General features: G+C 38.9%; 1 long non-coding RNA gene across 1 annotated transcript in view; it reads left to right on the top strand.

Annotated features, from left to right (window-relative positions):
• The first annotated feature begins 3,646 nt into the window (after nt 1-3,646).
• LOC110483456 (uncharacterized) overlaps nt 3,647-16,968 on the top strand; it is a 41,364-nt gene continuing 28,042 nt past the window's right edge. Inside the window, exon 1 of the long non-coding RNA XR_014953372.1 lies at nt 3,647-16,968. This exon is cut by the window's right edge and continues 18,336 nt beyond it. This is a non-coding gene — a long non-coding RNA (uncharacterized LOC110483456).

Below are 16,968 nucleotides of genomic sequence, written 5' to 3'. Positions count from 1 at the left end.
CAACATCATGATGTCACCCAGATTTTAGCATCACTGATAAGAGGGAGCTACAAAACCACTGTGCATTGAATTAAATGTGGGTTATTTTAAAGACCTTCAAGTGGGATGTTGTATACTATTACATTTGGTGTATGACTCTCTTCTTGTGTTATGAAACATGTTGCTTGTACTTACTCCTCCTGGAAAAGAAGCATAAGGTATTCCCTGTGCACACAGGAAAAGGGGGTTTTGTAAAATGTAGATCGTAGCATTTCTGACTCGGTTTTTGCAAGGTCATTTCTTGAGTGATATATTTAAGATAATTAAACTAAAGGGGGGGGGGAAGAAAAATATCTTGCATACTGTTTAGTTGTGAAAATGGTCGTTTCTTTCTTTTGCAAGCTCTGGGTTATTAACAAGTGACTATCGACAGCATCTGACTCTAAGTAAAGAAAATTCCTCAGGCAAGCCACAGGCAGTTGGGGTTATCCATATACAAGATATTCTGGCAGAGGTAGACAAAGAGTGGTCTATAATTTTTAGCCTTAGAGAGTGTTTAGTATTTGTTATCATAAAATTGCCTTTGTACTCAAAAAATCCATCACCCTCCATTCAGCCCCATAGTCTTTAGACATAATGGATTAATTCCTGTCAAACACTTTTTATTTAACTTTTCTGATTTTATGTTTCAGATGCACAGATCAAAAAAGCTAGATCAGGTTCTGGTAGGAAGAGGCAAAATACATTTAAATCTAAAATGAATGAGAGAAAAAAGTAATTTTTTCTTTTCCCTTTTGTGCTCTGGACAAATAGAAGTCTGGCTTTCATCCTTGTTCCTTCCATATAATTGTTCTTAATGATGGTGCTGGTGTGGCAACCAGTAAGTAGATTTTGGTTTTTTAATCTTTTCTGAATAGATTGCTCAAATTATACCACTCTGTACTTGCCAGGGTCTCTTCTATAATCTCTGAGACCTATCTTGCTTAGGCTGTTTGTACAGAATAAGTTCATTAGTTTGATATTAAACATGAATATTTATTTTAAAATAATTATTTTTTCAAATTTTTTTTTCTATAAAAATTGTACCTTTTTGAACAGAATGTCAGAAGAAGGTGGTGGAATTCTACACTACCCTGTGTAGTCCTGATCTAGCTGTCACACTCAAGAGGTGTATACAGGAGTTATCTCAATGTGTGCTCGAGTGAGGCATGATGTCTGAATTTACATAGCTCTGTAGAGTTTGTATTTAAGTTGGAATTAGCTGCTATGAGAAGTAAATTGTCTGTATGGAACCTCAGGAAACTGGAATATTATACACTACAAAAATCAGGCATTTTCTATGTATTTTCCTAAATTTTAATCATGAGCTCCTGTGTTTCCACCAATAACACAAAGTCTGGTGTCTTACCTAAATATCAGAAATTAATGAAAAAAACGCTGAACTGTTGAATTTTACTTTATAAAATGATTGTGTTATTTAAATTGTATGAGTATGCTAGTGTATAGTATTCTGTGGATTATAAATGTAGCAGTTGAAAAACATGACAAATATTGCAATTCTGCTAATTAAAGCTCTTCCACAGAAGGATTACCTGCTAAACTTTTGTTTGTTTTTTTGGGACTGCCTTTGAAATTGGAGGTGGAAATATCACTACATTCAGGAAAACTGTGCACATCCAAATAGTCTGTTGTTACTCTCATTTAATTTAGTTTTTTTTTTTTTTTTTAATCCTTATTTTAATGTCTGGGTGATGAACAATCCAGGATGGGAGTGACTTACACAAATCAGTAGTCTCAGAAATATTAGTGTAAAAATACCTGAGCTAACAGTATACGACCCATCTCAGGTACCAGAAACAATAATAACTTTCTAGGTTCTCAGCCTTGTTTAATGCATCCCATCAGCAGTGATTCTAGGGTGGCTCCAGTTCTCCGAGGTATTTACACAGCAGCTGGGAATGGGCTGTGGTGCTGCCTGCCTCTTGTCCTGCTGGTCCCCTGTGCATAAATCTCCCCACTCCATCTGGGTGAAGGCTTCACCCAGTAAGCACCAGCAGGCTTTTGGATCCTTTGAATAACTTCACCAGCCCACAGCTTCTTGTGTCTTGAACTTTGTTTCCCTGTTCTCAGCCTCTAGTACAATTTCTGCACTAATTTGTTACTAATCCCATAAAGGAAATTTTAATAGCATTGACCCAGAGCACAGTTCTCATTCCACCCAGCTTTGCAAAAAATTACCTATGGGTGGTTTATTGATTTTGTCTTCAGAATCACACACAGCAAGTAAGAAGAAAAATTGGCCACCTACTGATGAAGATAAAAATCATGCATCACATAAATTTTCTCAAGTAATCTATTTCTGTTTTTCTTTTTTTCTTATCCCAGAAATATATTGCCATCTTTACTGCTATAAATGGAAGAAGTTCTGATGTTCTTACATAGATATATGCTGATGTATTTTGTAATCTTATATGCTTCATATCTATATTCAGTAATGGAGGTTTGAAAATGCCTGCTGCTGTACATCAGCAGCTTGAAGCTGCTTCTCAGAAAAGCTTGATGTGTTATGCCAAAATTACTGCAAACTAGGGGAGCAGAAGTGGTGTCTGACTGCTCTTTGGATTGTTCACAGAGTTCTAAATAAATCCAGCTGTGAAAGGATATCTGACACTCAACTATCTCACAGCCATGGTAAGACTTCAACTCAGACATTTGATGGCATTTACTTTTTTTTCCCCTCCTGCAATTGTTCTTCTTTTGGACCACAGGGCAACAGCACTATATTAAGCAGTGACAGGAGCAGTGGAATTAGTTTTTTAATGAGGGCTGTAATATTCATGCTAGCTGCTGTGATATGCCATTACTTAAATGAGAGACTTGTATAGCTGATACTGTCATTTGAAACAAAGACAAATTATAGCACAGGTACATTTTCAGCAGTATGGTTGAGCAGTTTTTGAAGGTTTAGTTAATAGAGGAGAGGACAGTATCTAGCTGGAGTAAAAAAATTATTCAGCTGGAGTAAAAAAGGTTCTGTATTCAGGGCACTCATTTATCATTAATCATTCCTTATTTATTCTGGCTTTTGATTCTTCAAATTGACTTGTGACTGCTAGGTCTTGTTGCATATTTGGCAAGTCTACTCAGGGCTGGTTATCCTTCAAGACACCTCTCTGGCAACATCTTCCCATGAAAAGCAGGAAATCATCCTGCTGTTTTGGTCTGTGGTACCCCCCATCCTGCTCCCTGAGTGATAGCACTGCCCTGCTGGAGAATAGCAGGTGGTGCCTGGTCAATTTTAAGACATCAATATTTTTAGAAGGTTTGATTAAAAATACATCATTTTCCTTAAAATGACAAACTGATGATTTTTGACATTCTTCTCATAGAAAAGCAGCTGCTGTCTTCTCCTAAGCTTTGCACATAAGCTTTTGAAATCTCCCTGTCTGGCATCCTCTGAACACCAGGCAATTTTAAATATCTCATCAACCAGGCCCTGCCTGTGCTCCCTGAACCTGCTCAGGCATGCTGTTCTCCCTGAGGAGATGCTCACCCCAGCACTGGTGTGTGGAGGGGGACAGCAGCTCTGGATGAGATGACTGCTGCTTTCTGGGGGGTGACAGAAGCTTTGCACACCTTGGTCCCTGCAGCAGCTCCATGCTGCTCTTCACAGCCATCCTCTTGTGCTCAGCATTTTAACACCTATTCATAAGTAGGTGAGGCAGCATCAGAACACCACATGGGCAATGATCTTCCTCTTCTTGCATGGTTTTTCCAGCCAGAAAATAAGGGATAAGCATCATCGCCATCAACACCACCATCTGTTACTCAGGAGCTGTTTGTGACTCTCCCAAGTTGTTGGTAGGTTAACCTGTAGTTTCATTCAAAACTGTAGGACGTCTTGCAAGGCCTTTGCAGTCCTAAAGGCAATTTCACTACAGAGCACTATTTCCTTTCTCCATCAGAAACAAACACATTTACATGACTTATTCTGTCCAGACTGGTGAGATACAGTCTCATTTATCTGATTTACTCCTCTCTTTAAAAGCAGGAAAACACCAGGGCAAACTTTGCACAAACTTTGCACACACTTTAGAAAAACAAATCCACTGCATAACAATTTTTCCTTATTATTGCATCTATTATTTACCAAAGGGAAAAAAAAAAACCAAAACCACACCACCAACAACAGTTACTCTGCATTTATCAGAGTGACTAGTAGAAAGCATGTGATTCTTATGGTAAGCAGCAATTTACAGATGGCCAGGTGCAAACAACATATCTAATCTTATCATGAATTTGCTTTATTCGCAGCTGCAACAGTTGGTGTCAGTTAATAGGTTACCAACCATGAAGTATATTTATTTCCTTTTATCCTACTTTGGGGCCACAGAAATGATTTGTAAACTGTCCTAGGTCTTGAATTTACATTTAATTTTTTTGTGTGTAGCTTTTTTGTTATTCAGTTAGTGCTACTTAGGAAGAAAATGACAATGTCTTTCAGAGAACCCATTTTATTTTCATTTTATCCATTTCCTTTTCTAGGGATTTAGAAACTCTAAAGTAGTGTGCTCTCTGGTCTTCTAATTTACAGTAAAACAGAGAGTTTTTTCTAGCATAATTTTTTCTTTTATTCAGACTGATCCGTCATTGATAAGGACTCATTTTTACCTGCTTAGTTCCATCAAGTCATGTGATAGATTCACTACCAGCCTTTTCAAATAATCAAGCGCAATCTTTATAAGCTGTATTTTAAATGCTGGTCATAAAAAAGTATGTTTTAAATTCTCTTCTTGGCTCCATGGCTTACACTGTGGACAGCAGGATGTGTAGACATATCAGTGGAGACACAGTAGTGGACTAACCAAATAAACCATATAACCTAGAAAGCTTTCCATATTCTGGTACAATAGCCAGATAAGGCTAAAATCTCCCCAGATATATCTACATCAGTTACTCTGTTACTGGGATTGGAGACAGAATAATCTAGATCGAAAAATAGATTGTAAAAATGCATGAATCTACAGTTAAGGAAATAGGGCCATAATAGCAATTTTTAAGCTTCCAGTTTAATCACGTCCAGTTATTGGAAGGTAAAGCTACTGCATTATCTGATTTAGTTGTCAAATCTGAACTTAAATTTCACAGACTGACTATTCGAATAGTTGACTGCTTATGCTTGGTCACAGATGTTACTTCCAGCCCAAAGCAGAAGATAGTAACATGTGTATGCACATCCAGCTGCTGGGATGCCATGGACACCACGCCGAGTTCCACTCCCTGTCTGCACTGCAGGGTGGGGACGGGGGTGCATGTGACCTCCCACCAACACTGGGGGGCTTGAATTTTCTCCTTTTTCACTTTTCTCCAGCACTGAGACCCGCTCTTACCAGCAGCAAGGTCTATAACATGCTTTCCTTATCTCTGGCCCATCCTTCTTTCCAGAGTCTGTCAATGTGATTTCAGTGTTTTAATGCCAAGCAAACCAAAGAAGAAAGGCAGAGGAGCAGTGCCTGATTTTGATGCTGTGGCAGGAGGATGTTAAGCAAATGCTGTTCTCTGCCCAGGTCAGTCCACAGAGCTGGACACCCTGGAGAGACGCTCAGGGCATCAGAGGTTCCCATCAGCCTTACACTGAAGGGAAACCAACTGCAAAAGTGCAGGAGCAATACCACTCCCAGCCAGCCTGGTCCCCAGGGAGATCCACCTCTTCTCTGGAAGCTGGGACAAGATATTGGAGACTCCCAGTTCTCATGGCATCTTCTTGCTGACCAAGGCATGCATCTCAGCAGCTTAAACACTTGGGTCATGTTTTCATGTTTTTCTCTTTTTTTCCCAAACAAAGGGAGTGAGAATGTTTTGGCTGTTTGCCAAGGAAATACTGCAGCTCAGGTGTCACCAAAGGTCTCTAGGTATCAGGATTCTGCATACTTCCTTATTATATTACTATTTTTGACTGCAGTCCTGTGTAATCCACTGAAGTAAAAAGTAATCCACTGAAGGAGGCTTTATTCTTAGGAAGTGCAGGGTTCATATATTTTCTTTAGAATACAGGTGAGTGCACAGCTGAAATGGGTGCCATGTTGGAGAGAAATGCTTCTCTGTGTCTCCTTGTGACAGTCCCAGGTGCAGCACAAACCACCAGGTGCTGAAGTGCTCATCACCTTCTTTGTGTCTGTCTATTCTTTTACTTGTGGGCAACTTCCCAGTGTGGGACACAACTTCATAGGACTGCCTAATCTGGTGCATCCTCTAAGGGAGTGTTTTATTTTGTGTTTTCCTTTTCTAGTGCAAAGCATAGTCTGACTCCTAATATCATGCAGTCAGTCCTCAAGGCCCATATACCATTGCAGCAGCAGCAGTAACACTAAACTGACCTGGCTCTCCTGTGCCATGAAACTTTTGGCTTTTGCCCTTTGATTGTAGGTACATAGAGTTGTTTTGGCCCTGGGAGTTCATTGGTTCAGAACCTGCATTACTTTACCCTGCCACGGTCAAGCCTTTCTCCCTGCAGGTAGATTAGGGAAGGAGTGCTCTGCTCCCAAGATGACGACTTCTCAAGTCAGTCTGAGGGCTTTCTGCAAATTTGCAAGTTTAGAACTTGAAATGATATTGGATTCATTTTGCTTTTAAATTAATAAACATACAATTATTTTAATAATGACACTTCGCTCACTCAAGTAGTCATTATTTCTGACAGTCTACAGGTGAGCATATATAACTCAAAATATGCTACTAAAATGATGTTCTGTCAGATTTCAGAGCAAGAAAACACAACTGACTTTTTCTTACCCTCACAGAATATTATTTTTTATTATACTTTCAAAGTACAGAATTTTAGATTTTAGTAGTAATCTCCTGTCTCTTGGCTTAGGGGAGAGATTTATGAGAGGGGGTAAGGAATGCGTTTTTTCCTTCCTAAATTTATTAAGTTACACCTTGATTTCAAGCCTTAAAAAGACTGTTACCAGTCTCAGATGCTGCCTCTGCAGCAAGTGGGCATAAATTTAAGCATTAGCCTCAGCTAAGGGAAGTGAGTGCTGTTAGTTGAAGGATGCAGGAACTTCCCTTTCCATTCACAGCAAACCTGCTTGAGAGAGGCAGCTCCTGCATTGTGCAGTGCTGTTTGTTGCCCACAGCAGCGTGTAGGAGAAAATGTGGCTCTTTGTGGTGTTTAACAAAACTCACATTTATCCCACAGCACGGACCCTTCTGTTTGTGCCCAAGACTCAAGATTTCATATTGTCAGCCAAAGTCCTCTGCTGGATATAAACTCAGGTAGAAAGATGGGATCATCCAGTGGAGCCAGGAATCAACCTTCAGTTTTGACACAAGTCTAAATACATGAGCCACAGAAGGGACAGATGATACCACTGGTACCTTTGGTGCTCCCAGTAATAATTGAGTTTTAGATCAAGGTGATAAAAAGAAATGTCTTTGATCTCCTTACCAGTCCAGGCAATATAATGTACAGATGGCAGATGGAATTAACACCGTTTTGGCTCTACAAAAGGCATCTTCTCGCAGGCTGCTTTAGATAAAACAAAAAATTCTCTAGGAAAACAAAAAGAAGGATTAACAGGTCAGTATTATTTGATACAGTGCTGCACAGGAAATAATTAATTTAACTGGAGAAGATTGAGGAAATTTTATTTGTGAGGTTAGTGAGGCATGGGGGCAGGGAGATCAGCTCTGGGGGCTGCTGAAAAAGGAAGGTTTGAGCTGGAGGAAAGCTCATCATGAAGTCAACAAGGATTGGTCCTGACATTGTTTTCATTTGGTATTTTCATTAATGATTTGGAAGCACATAAAGGAAACTTCCTTATAACTCAAAGAGGCATTGCTATTAGAGAGCAGGACTGGGATAACTCACAAGAAGAACTGGGTCACCATATGAATGGGGCAGGAGAAAAGGGCTACAAAAGTACAAAGTGTGAGTCCAAGCTGGTAGAGGTTACCAGCAATCATTATTACTGTGGGATAAGTGTTCAGTGCTTATAAATGATAAAGGCAGATGGAACATTCTGCATATACAGGTCTGTCACAGAAGGGTTAATACCTGTCAAGGCACAGCAGCCACAGAAAACCATAAAATTAATTATTTTATAAATCATAATGATTCTGAGATCAATCTTATTTTTTAGCAGAAGTTTAGTACTGTTATACAGAGCCCTGGTAAGATACCAGTGAGAAACCTGGGACACTAGTCCTTCATTTTTCAGAAAAGATTAATTCAGATTTGCATAGACATAATAGTCACTCCCCAAGGGAGTAGAAATATCTGATGGGTGTATGGAGGCTAAAAAAGATTGGCTCCTTTAATTTGGCAGTCTAGAGGCAGAGAGGGGATTGGACCTCTACTTCTTAAAATAAACAAAGCAAATAGGGTAAACAGCTCTAGAAGAGTTAAGCTAAGAATGGGGTTATCAGATTTTTAAATGGCTATAAAACAGCTATGAGCAAGTTGAGAAGTAATTATTAAATACAGAGTTCCATACAATGAAATTATGTGATGAGAGCAGGACTATTTAAAATACAATTTAAAATGTTGGCCCAGAAGTCTGTAAGATATATTATATTAGTAATGCATTTCTTTAATTTTAACCTTCATCGTGCAGTCTGTAAAAACACTTATTGTATTTACTTAATATATACATTTTTATTATATAAGAAAATAGATTTTCTCTTGACAAGTAGTATGACATTCTTTTTGGGATTGCAGCAGCCTTCAAAGGTCAAAAAGTGCAAGTGTAAGGAAATGCTGTAGCCTCAGACTATATATGTTTCCTTGGAATGATATGTGCATTGTTCAGCCACATACCCAGAAATGCAAGGTGGTGGAGCACCATCAGTTACTCTGGGGACGGAACAAGCAGAGCCTTTGGGCAGCTCCTAATTTTCCAAAATACTGAATACTAGACCTTACACCCCAAACACATGAGCTTTGATATTTCAAACATTCATTATTTCATCATATTATTTCACAGTGCTGCAGCTCTTTGGGCTCTCCGATTTTCAGTCCATACTTCAACAAAGAAGCTTCTCAAGAGAGCTGCTTGTAAAATGTGGTGGTGCTCCTAATGAGGACATGTTTTTTCTTGGCCACAGGATCAAAATGGACTCAACTACAATTTCTCAGTAAAATACCAGCCTGAACTAGATGTGTGCCATCAAACAATTCAGACTAAGTAGTTTTATACATTGCAATAATAAAATTAAGACAGTATCTCACAGCGGGAAAGGAGTTGTTAATTCATAACGATTGGATTCACTTAATTTTACACTGATTAAGATTAATTTTATTCTATCTTTCAGAAACATTAGTATAATATTTTTAAAATTCATTATGACTAATTTAATGATATGGTAAATATACATAACTTTGTTTATCTGTTATAGATGCACACTGTATTTCAAACCTAGAATTTCAGTCTCTAACTCAACACATTTGACTGCTTAAACTTATAACCAAATAAATAACAACCACACAGCGACTCACCAGCTCAAAAGTTGCTCACAGACCATGGAACTAAGAAGATCAAACAGGAAAACAAATAAAACCTGTTCACCTTAGTGAACTTTCAGGAAAATGGTTAACAGAGATCAGAGAAACCTCTTTACAGGAAAGTGTTTTAAGTAATTTTAAGCCTATAGTTTAAATGAGGCTTCTGTTACTTTTGAGCCATTTAGTTCAGTTTTTAAACTATGCCAGAAAGGAATGGGGGGATAAATTTGAGGCAAATGTTAATTGCATCTAATAGCTCAACTAGAAGAACTGGTTGAGCTTCATTTGCTGATTTTTCTTTTTAAATCATTAATTACTTTATTGTTTAGCATAACAGCACTTTATAGTTCCAGATAAGATCAGAGATGCACTGCATTTTGTGTTAAGTCAAAGACACACAGAAACATGATTCCCATCCTCAGAGTGCAGAGCAAAGGGAATACAGCACATCAAATCCTGGCCCTATTAAGTCAATGGGAAAATATAACCACTATTATTCTTCATAAATTTCAAAACAGAATGGCACATTTTTATTTCCCCTGAAATAGATTTAAATTCTGTTTTATTTTTGATCAAGCTATATTTGATTTGCAGATAGGAGGAGGAATGACTAATTTTCAGGGGCTATATAAAACTACAGACACATTAAATAGAGCAAAACTGAAAATGTAAAGTGAAGAAGCCTGTAAACTCTGAGTGTCTGTAATGCATCCTCGCATGGCTGCTAAGTGATGTGTGCTTGCCATGTGCTTAATATAATTGCTTTAGAGTTCCTCTGAGTCGGTGAGAATCCATCAGGCACAGTTTTCTCCTTCTGGAAAGAGGAATGTTGATGAAAAACAAAGTATCAGAAAGTGGGTGAGTCTAGGGTGGTATTTCCACAGACACAGCCCTCTAGACCTAGCAATTTGCTCGTCCTACATGCATAGCAGTGAGTTTGCCTGCCTGCATTTGTGTCTTAGTATAAAATGTGGTGTGCTAATGTGGTTTACCCCTGCTTAAAAAAGGAGGAAAGTTCCTGGGTGAAGGATGAAAGAGAGGTCATTGTGTGTAGGGTCTTTATCTGCACAGGAGCCTCCAGTGTTCCAGGTGCTCAAGCCTGAACCTTTTGGAAGGTGTGCCCACATGTCTTACCCATGAACTGTGTTTGAGATGGGCCCGTCAAAAATCCCATACATGTATGGAAGATGTTCTTCTAGATGTTACCTTTGGGTGCACTAGCACAAGAGAAGTGTTTATTCCTTTATACAGGAGCTTATGTACATCATCTTCTATTTAAAAACTAAAACACAGTGGTTGCCTTCAGCAGCATCAAAACTAGTTTTAATAATCTTACTAATTCTGAGTGACAATACTTTATTGTAAAAGCAACTTCACAGCTTTGGAAGAGTGAGCTATGCCAAGTGTAATATGAAAGTAGTACACAAGTGCAAGTTTTCTTACAGTTCAACAGAAGAACAAGTGACAAATCTGCATGTAAAATGGTTTCCATTAAGCTGGTGAGCAGACCAATGATTTGGTTAATTCTAACTAAGTGGCTGCATTGCCACAGCTCCGCAGATCCCAGCAGACCAAACATGAAACCTGCATTACACTGTGATTTATTGCCTTACTTACTTTAGAATGTCAGAAAGAATATTTGCAGAGAAAGCTTGCTAAGGCTCATTAAAAATATGTATTTTAGTTTCAGGAAAGCTAAGCTGACATCCAGGGTATGGGGAGCCCTGTGTCCAGAGAGGAGGAATGTGCAGGAGGCTTTAACAGGTTTGACTGCAGTCGAGCCAGGCTCTCAGGACATTTTCTCTTGACCCTTGGGGTTTTTCCTTGGAGGAGATGTGGATTAGTTCCTTGCTACCTCACTGCTAGGTGCTTCTTTTATTGCTCTGAAAGGCTGGGTATTTAGACCTGAACTTTGCACTGCACACACGTAGGAGAACTTCAAGCTGGGACTTGCCAAATCAACACACCTGGGTGGGTGGGACACCAGGATGAGCTCTTGCCCCTCTAGTAGGGGAGGTCAGACTGAGTCACAGTTACATCTCAGAACCAAAGAGTCAAATGGCAAGTGGCCATCAGAGTTGTACTGTGAGAAAGGGAAAAGAAAGAAATATGCAAGTTAAAACAAGTAGCAATGCAATATCCTTTAAAGTGATTATTTAATAGCTGAATGGGAACAGGAAAAAAAAAGTTACTGTGTTAATTGATTATTTAATTACATTACACCAACCCACATAATATTCCTACACAAAGTTCTTTTTTAATTTTACACAAAACCCCAGGTGCTGATATCCTTCTTGCTCTTGGATACAATATTAAGCAGTTTTGTATCACGCAGGGCTTGACTGGGAACACACAGCAGATGAAGGCTGGTAAGGGAGTAGAGACCAGAACAGCAGGTCCCCAGGGTCTGTTTCATTGAAATAGTCGAGTATTATGACTGACCATAGGATGGGAACGGAATCTCTGTCTGTGGCTGTACTACCACTTCAGCTTGGATCAAGAGGGTTCTTTTGAAGCACATCTTTCAGCTGTAACATACCAAGTAAGCCCCACAAGTTCACACAGGGCCAGTCCCAGGTGCTTGGCATCAAGTGTCACTTGTATCACTCAGCTATTAGTGGGCTGCATCCCTTGCTAAGGCCTGGGAGCCCAGTCCTTGTCCATCATTGTCTGTCAGAAACTGCCCTCTATAAACCTAGCAAGATCCATCCTGAGGGATAATAATTTCTCGTGATTTTTTGCCCAGCTTCTCCATACCATAAGCCTCCTCCAGATTCCCGCTGCTCTACTGATTAGGAACCATTCCAGGAGGCTGCTTCCTTAATTTTGAAACCTAGTGCAGAACATGTAGAAAATTAAGTCAATACCTCTGTTTCTTCCCATTTTTAAATGAGTGAAAATAGAAGTCTGGAATGACTCTAAAGAAAACCACCAGTAACTGCCATGAGTCCGTGACCACCCAGTAGTGGAAAGGGGGGGAGGCTGTTTTAAATCTGGAACTGATTGCATTCATTTTAGCACTTCCCTGCATGTTTGTTTCTATTTGTAATTTTTAATTTCAATTTTTATTTTTAGCTGTGTGTATTTTTATAATTTAACTCAACATATTGATTTATTTTCTAATTTTGCAAGTAATACTGGGCATTACAAATGTATCTATTAAGAGCATGAGAATTTGAAATAAAATCATTACCTATGAAACACAAAAAATATACAACTATGTAAGCACTGACAGCTTTGGGATCTGGATATAGGTGTGATTTTTTTTTTTTTTTTTATTAGAGGATTAGGTTCTGAGAGTTTGTGGTGAATTTCAAGTTTCTGGGTGGGCTGTCACAGATTAATGGCTTTATCTGCAGACTGCTGCATTTGGCCAATACATTCAGTGCACTCTCTCAGTTCTGTCCTTTTATAGAGGTCCCCCTACTTATGCCATATTTTTCACTTTTTATTTCTCTCCAGGATTGTTTCCTCATGCATCCCTGGCACTACTGCAGTCTTTCTCAGCAAACAGAACTACCAAGTGAAGCACAAACAAAATCTGAAAAAACAGAGGCCTCAAATGGATAATCTCACCAATTATTCCATGATTAATTATCCCAGATTTATCAAATACCTTATCCAAATAAGGTCAAACATGTAATTGTAATCTTCCTCAAGACATGCAACCAACCCCTTTGCACAAACCTTGGTTTCTATCATGGGAACTTTAAACTGACTTCCAACAGTAATGATAGAAAAAAGAAGTAATGTTGATACATTCTGAGCTATATACTCAACATGTCAAGGAAATCATTAGTGACTGACACCAATGATGTGTCACAGACAACAAGATGTCTCCTTTGCGCCTGTCCTTTACTGACATTCCTGTCACATCCTATTCACCGACCTTGTGCAGTGATCCTCTTGCACTTTGGATCAAAAAATTTCCATGTTATTGTTAGTGGGGCTTGTGTATCAACATTTTGTTCTATTTTTCACACAGTCTTGTTTGTATTTTAATCACTTGAATGAGAAAAGGTAATTCATGCCAGAAATTAGCATTTATATATATATATATACCTGTACCTGTTTGAATAGCATCTTTTTAACAGGTTACAAGCCACAACTCCCAGAGAGGGACCCAAAAATTCACTTAATTTCCCTGATTTCACATTTAAGTTTCCACATTAGTTATAAATGTATAAACCCATGTGGAGGTAGTTCCTATTTACCACATAGCTGAGGAGGCACACTGCTCTTTTTTTCTTTCACCATATGGCTGAAGTAACTCACACACAAGCAATTTGTTCTGATTCAGCTGTTTCAGCAGGAAGGATTTGCAGAAGCAGGATTGGGAAATACACAGGATTCTCTTTCACTTCCGTGACAGGAGTTACATTTTTAATTAGCTCCTGTTAGTCTTCAGAAGGCAGCTTGTAATAGTTTAATTCTGTGCCTCAAATTTGAGTCCCATTTGATAAGGCCATTTTTAATGTGTATTTAGGGACTACTTTTCTGGTTTCCAGAAAAGTCAGTTCCTTAGCAAATTTTGTGAAAGAAAAGTAAGAGCTTTGGAATTTCTTTTCTCCCAGTATACTCAACTTACCTGAAGCTTATTGAAGATACAGAGAAGAAGGGGTAGTGATTAATATGGTACTTAATTGAAATCCTAAGAGAACCAGCTATTGGGAAGATCTTATACAGCATGTGCGTATCATTTAAAATGCGTGAAGGCCCCAGGTTTGTACACTGGGAAGTAATGACAAAAAATATGTCAATGAATAATGGATGAAAAACCTGTAGGCTAATGTATTCTCTGTTACTTGCTTACACAATAGTATCAGTAAAATCAAAACAATCAGATTTACTTAAATCTGACAAATAAAAAAGAAAAAAACTGAAAAGATCAATTTGAAATAAATATTATTTGGTGGAAAAATAGCATTTAATTGTATGCATTAACTAAAAACTATAAGCAATATAAGAAATACAAAAAAAGTGTAGAACATAAACCAGCCTTATTAATTTGCAGTGATACCCTGAGAATTTAAAATAATATCTGCCAAATGTATATAGTGTTGCACATGTTTACAACGGGGAGCACAGCATCCAAAATACTTCCAAAACGTTCTGAATTTGTAATTTATATAGGATCATATGGGGGATATATTTGGTGATGCCTTAAAAATCAATCTCTAACACAGCATTCTGTCAGAAGTGCTATGGTTGAGAGCTTGGGAGAGAGCATCCCTTAAATGTCATTGGCCCCTCAGCGTTCAGTTTAATATTTAAGCTGTTTCTAATTGTGTTCAGTTGAAACTTGGCATCCAGTTTATGGGCTTGGATGCAATTTCCATTTCAGTGAAAAAGAAAAAGGGGAAAAAAGAGGCAAAACTTAAATCTGTTCTTTCCCTGGAGTGCTTAAGCGGTAAATAAGGTGAAAGTTTCAATCTCTTTTCCCAAATTTGTCCAAGTGTGATTTTTTTACCCAAAACATATGCAATATCATTCAGTGTAACACAGTACAAACACATGGATACATAGACAAGAACTAATCAAAACATTCAACTTTGAACCTTCTTCAAGAACACCAAATTAGGATCTTATTCACGGGGGGAAATATGTGTGTTAATGACTAGAAAAGGAGCTCTGCACACATTGCAGGAAATTGCATTAGTCTTCCATCAACACTAGAAACCTAAAGTGAAAAGTCAGACTCAGAAACAAACCCTGATGTGGGCTTTAAAAGAGCCTCTGAACTGTTCTCAGTGGGTATGTCCCATGCTGCATTTCACACATCCCTGACCCCCCAGGCACTGCTGGCTTTCCTCACCCTCCCCTCACCAAAGACTGCAAGGCATATTTCAGCCTGTAGGGCTTTGAGGGAATAAAATACCTCTATCTAACTCCAAAGTGACAATAGGAGTACAGGGGAAAAAACATGGTGGAAAATTCAGATTTATTATTGTTACAGCTGTAGCTGGCCCCACAGAACTGGTGGCTGGAGGAGAGAGGTGCTCCCTTCTGCCCTTCCTTCTCCAAAGGCTGTAATGATAGCAGAAACACAAATTCTGCCATCTACAGACCATCCTTTGCTTAGGAAGAGCTGAGGCTTGAAATGCTCCTGTTGGAGGAACAGACATCCAGCATATCTGAAAGCCAAAATGTGGTGCTATGCAGAGCTTAGCAGAAAAAGAGCCTTCATTATCTCAGTCAGGACAGCACTAGTCCCTCAGCAAATCCTGTAAGGCAGGAAAACTGGCAGCCCTGGCTTCCAGGAGTTTGCTTAGACTTCATACTTCTATAGGAGATCCCAGATGAGCAAGTAAAAAGATAGTCTTGAGCATCAAAAGTATGGGGCTAAGGAGGCACAGCCTGTAATCGAGGAGCGAGGTCTGGGGGTTGTAAAGGGAGGGGGCAGAGCGCAAACATTTCCCCGCTTGACGTCTGTGCTGATTTTGCTGATTGCAGGAATAGTGGCCTTCAGGGCATTTAATAAAAAATTATTAAGGATGAAACAGGACTGTGGCTACATTACTCATCCATTAACCATCTGCACATGAGATCAGACATCTTTCCCCCTGAAGCAATCTAGCAATGGACTACAGTCTTTGCATGGGTGCTCTGCTCTTTGTGTTGTCCAAGAGAATTGCATTTTAAAGATACAGCAGGACTTTTACAAATTTTATGGCTTTATTACAGTTTGTTTGGGTTTTGGTGCAAAATGCTGTGTTCTAACAGAATTCTTTATTATGTCCATTTTAATGCTTATGTAATTTAGCATGAGTATGGAAATCACAGGAAATAGCAGCTTGGTGTATAATGACTGCTCCTTACTTGGCTGTTGCTAAACTCCAGGATAAGACTTTCTGTGTACTTCAAAATGAACTTATAAAGTGTCTCACTGAAATTGCACAGCCTACAGTAGTAGTTGTGAGAGCCAATTTAGCTCTGGCCTGAGCACGTAGAGCACATCCACTGAGATGAGTGGAAGATGATCTGTCCTTGGCCAAGGATGTAATATAAATTCTTTCAGCAAGTGACTGGCAAGTTGATTTATAGCAATTTCTGACAAACCTGCTGTAACTTTAGGAATAACTTAAGTAGGCAGACACATGCTGAAGAGCTTGCCTGATGTTCCCCATGGGAACTTTCAAAGCCCCTGGTGGTGGTGGGGTATTTGACTCCTATTGGCACAGAACTCTACTAAGTTTCCATATTTGCCAGCTGTAAGTTTAAATTTCTCCCCTCTGATTTCCCAGAGGCAGGAACAACAAGCTCTTCCCAGTGAATTTAGTTGGGAGCTACAGAGAACTGTGAAAATCAGTCTAGGTAGTCAGATGCCTTAATTAGAATCAGGGGCATACTCTTGCCAATTAGGATTTGTCTTTCAGGGGTGTTCACCTGATAACTTTCTGTCTCCTGGAGCATGTCCATAGTCACAGAGAGGGGGAAGTTAATAAAAACATACAATTTCTTGTGGAAATGTAACCACAAGAAAA

Source organism: Lonchura striata, chromosome 2, assembly GCF_050655825.1.
Source record: "Lonchura striata isolate lonStrDom1 chromosome 2, ASM5065582v1, whole genome shotgun sequence".
Taxonomy (NCBI): domain Eukaryota; kingdom Metazoa; phylum Chordata; class Aves; order Passeriformes; family Estrildidae; genus Lonchura; species Lonchura striata.
This window is presented reverse-complemented; position numbering and strand designations above follow the sequence as displayed.